A 4,291-nucleotide genomic window follows, 5' to 3' on the forward strand; every position below is an offset into this window, starting at 1 on the left:
GGGAGGCTGGAGGCAGCAGGGGCCACCTTCCAGGGTGCCTTCATTTGCGTTCCCTTGTTCTGAGACCTGAATGTCAAGAAGGAGCAACTGAATCAAAAAACCTGGGGAGACAAGAGTCTGGCCAAGGGAACAGTCAATGCAAAAGCTCGGAATGTTGAAGTCCAGTATGGATGAGACAGAGAAAGTTAAAAAGAAAGAGGAAGCAAAGAAACTGGAGAGGTGGGCACGGCAGACGGTAGGAAGGCGTTTGTATGTTACATCAAACGGTTTGGGAAGGCATTGAATGTATTCAGTCAGGGGCTGGTGTTTCTGGTTTATATTTTACACACCTCTCTGGCCAGAGTGCAATGAATGGATTTTAGAGAACAAGAAAGCTACTGAGAAGCCAGAGCTAATGTCGACCACCAGACAGTTTAAATAATCTGTCTTGGCACTTGCATTGGTGTGGGGTCCAAGCCAGGCAATGTAGGTTTCTTTCTTACATTCTTCCTTCCAGAATTCAGTCAACAACATCTGAGTAGTGAGTTGCATGCTAGACCCCATAGAACTTGCAATCTAGTCTCCCCCTTTCCTACATGTTGACAAGCATCCTGCCTATATTCCCCCTAGATGAATGTCTTAAGAAAACAGGAACATCCGATGCGGTTATGGTGAAGTAAACATTCTCCATATGCCAATATGCTCTAATCCTCACTGGGCCATACTACTCATAGTAGTCGTATGAACTTTCTAGCCCTCGCTTCTTAGTCTCTACCTATCAACTAGGGGACTGAGAAGACTATCACCTAAAAAACAAAATTCTTTTAGCTCTAAAATGTGTTATTGAGGTTGTGAGGTTGTGGGAGACAGTTATTTTCGACTATTCATTTCCAACTATCTAAAGCATTTGCATTTGGAAATGAGTTACTGTACTACTCACATGTACGCTTGAAAAATCTGAGACTTGATGTCGGATTGTCCAGTGGGCAGACTAAGCATATGCTCTATGGCTTCAGCAAAAAAGTGGTTCCTGAAAATGAGAAAAAGTCAATGTTGATGAATTTTCCATAATTCTTCAATCAGAAAAATCTAGAAAATAATTGTTTTAATCCACATATGTGTATGGTTGTTTTAGGGCTAATTTTATCTTTGTTTCGGATTACACATAGATAGGGAGCTCTGCGCTCATTTTTGTTTTGGGGGCCTCTAAAAACCAGAATCCATTGTTGCTGAGACATCTGCATCATGTGTGGATGTGTTTGACCATACGGAATATGTTCTTGCCCATAAGTTTGCCTGTGATTTTCCCCTAGAGCCAGAAGGAATGCAACTATATGGACTAGCTTAGACTTCTGACCTCCAGAATTGTAATATAATAAATTTGTATTGTTTTACACTAAGTTTGTGATAATTTATTACAGCAGCCACAAGAAACTAATACCCACTATCCTAGAATATGCTTCCTGGAGAATTCCACCTAAGACAGGCTATTTAAATCGTAGTGAATCAGTATTAAAACTAAATTATTTCTGTCTGCCATTTTGTTTGCACAGTCCCATTTGTACACTCCCACCCTCATCCCCAATACAAACCTGTAGTGGCCCCATTTCTTCTCTCTGCCCATCCTAATCACATCCTTCCTACCAAGCTGACCTCTATGCAGCCTTTCCTGATAGTTACAAGGTCTGTCAATTAAGTTTGCAAACTTACCATCATGCACTTACATTGGCAGCACTGTACAACTAACTCAGTAAGGTTTCATAACCTTGGTATGTCAGCGTCTCACAGCTGTGTTCGTGTCAATGTGCAGTAGTGTCTCTCTGAATGGCGTTCATTATTGTTGTTGCATGTTTTTGTGTGTCATCACAAGAATGTCAGAGCTTGAATTAGAGCAAAAAATGAACATTAAATTTCTTGTTAAACTTGGTGGAAGCGAAATCAGAGTCTTGTTAGTCCAAGTTTATGGGAATAATGCCATGAAGAAAATGGCAGTGTACAAATGGGTTAAATGTTTTTATGAGGGGAGAGAAAACATCACTGATGACGAGAGGCCAGGACAGCCAATAATGAGCAGAACTAACAAAAATATTGCAAAAATTCATCATATTGTGGTCTAAATCACTGACTGACTGAGAAGCATAGTAGACCAAATAAACATTGATAGGGAAACAGGAAAATCTTAACTAAAAATATTGACATGAGAAAGGTGTGTGCAAAATGGTCTCAAAGGAGCTCTTACATCACAACAATGCTCAACCTGGAGGTAGAACCCATTGCAGGGTTGGGATTTTGAGTGGTTGGTGAACCCATAGTCCAAGAGTCTCATTATAGGTGCAAAACAAAATGTCAAGAAGGAAGGAAGGAAGTCTGATAGAGTAAATAAACTAAAGGTAAGTATAGCCTCCTTCACCACTGAGTCTTAGCTCCACTTGTAACTGTTATGTTGTATTGTCAAAGAGTAGTGTATATTTTACTTCCTTATTCAACATCTACTTCCCCCATGCTTCCTTCCTGACAGGAACAAAATTTTGTTCAGACATTCACTATTCACCTTCACAGCCCCTGATTACCTGTGGCTACAGAGTAGGTGAGTGGGTAACCCTGTCCCCATTGCCGGGGGTTGGTTTCCACTCACTTAAGGTAATCATAGTAATCCCTCCTCCATTGTCAGTGTTGAGATTAGGAATTGATCATGTCGCTCAATGCAGACCAAAGACTCTTAAGGGGAAATCTGCTGAGAGATCTCTAGGAAAAATTTCCTTCTTAAAGGGGGAATAAAAGAAAGAAATGACAATCAACTTAAAAACATCATGCTAGGCGAAATAAGCCAGTCACAAAAGACCTCATATTTGTATGCCTCCACTTATATGAAACATCCAGAATTGGCAGATACATAGAAATGAAAAGTAGCTTAGATGCTGCCTAGGACTGGGGTTGAGGAAAGATTGGGGGGAAATGGGAAATGACTGCTAATGAGTATGGGATTTCTTTTGAGGGTGATGAAAATGTTCTAAAATTGGTCGTGGTGTTAGTTGCACACTCTATAGATATACTAAAAACCAGTGAATCATACATTTTCAGTGGGAAAATTATATGATGTGTGAATGATATCTCAATAAAGCCGTTTTAAAAAAAGAGGAAGAGGTGGTCTCACTTTTCCCCCATCGGATTCTATATGTGCACATAATGCCTGAAACTGCTGCAGTCATTCTTCATCCAGGAAGCGAGCCAGCCCCCAGGGAAAGCCAACCCACTGAGAATGTCAGAGGGAAAAGATGGCAAGGACCCAGGTCCTCAATGACATCATGGAATCAAATGATTGTACTATGTCTGGAGTTTTACAAACTCTGAACATTCTATTACATAAAACGATAAAGCCCCTTGTCGGTTAGGCTAGAGTCAGGGTTTTTCTTTTCCCTGGAGCCATGAGCACAGACTTGATAAAAAGCCATAGGCTACATAGGTGGGTAAGAAACACAATGAGGACAGTGTTTTTACAAACATGACGTTGAGGTTGTAAGGGTGAAAACTGATGACAGAAAACAGCAGTTGACATCAGTGAGATGCTTAACTTTGTATTTTTCCTAAACTCGCCCTCCAATCATTTCCCTGGATCTTGAACCCATGCGATGCTCATTTTCTATAGATTCATTAACACTAAAATAGAGTTAAAAGTTCAGAAAAATGAGGTAGGGCTCAGATCACTATCAGTAACCTTATACGGTAGCATCTCAGATGGAATTTGCTTGTGGGAATAGATGCTTCCCAGAGTCAGTACTTACATACACACTCTTTTAAGATTCATTTTGGTTTATTTACTCATTTTATGCATGCAGATACTTCTTTAGACTACTTTGTTTCCCCTAGGAAAAGGTTCTTGTGGTATTTATGCTTAAAATTCTTTCCATATTATGACCTTTAACATTCACAGAATCTGTTACAACCAGATTGGAAACATGTAAATGAGGCCTTTCAAGAAACCAGCAGGTTCCTAGAAGAGAGAGTATTTTCCACAGAATTGCATGGGATTTTACGTGAACCCTCTGTAGTGCCCACTGTCACACAGGATCTACATGGCCCTGCCTTTTCCTGAATGTAACTTCTTTTGTTTGTTTGTTTGTTTGTTTGTTTGTTTGTTTGAGTTGAAGCCTCACTTTTGTTGCCCAGGCTGGAGTGCAGTGGCACACTCAGGGCTACCGCAGCCTCGACTTGCTAGGCTTAGGCAATCTTCCTGCCTCGGCCTTCCAAGTATCTGGAACTATAGATGCACACCACCACACCCAACTAATTTTTGTGATTTATTGTAGAGATG

This window comes from Carlito syrichta, unplaced genomic scaffold (genome assembly GCF_000164805.1).
Source record: "Carlito syrichta isolate Samal-C Ts95f unplaced genomic scaffold, Tarsius_syrichta-2.0.1 Scaffold163527, whole genome shotgun sequence".
NCBI classification, from domain to species: Eukaryota; Metazoa; Chordata; class Mammalia; order Primates; family Tarsiidae; genus Carlito; species Carlito syrichta.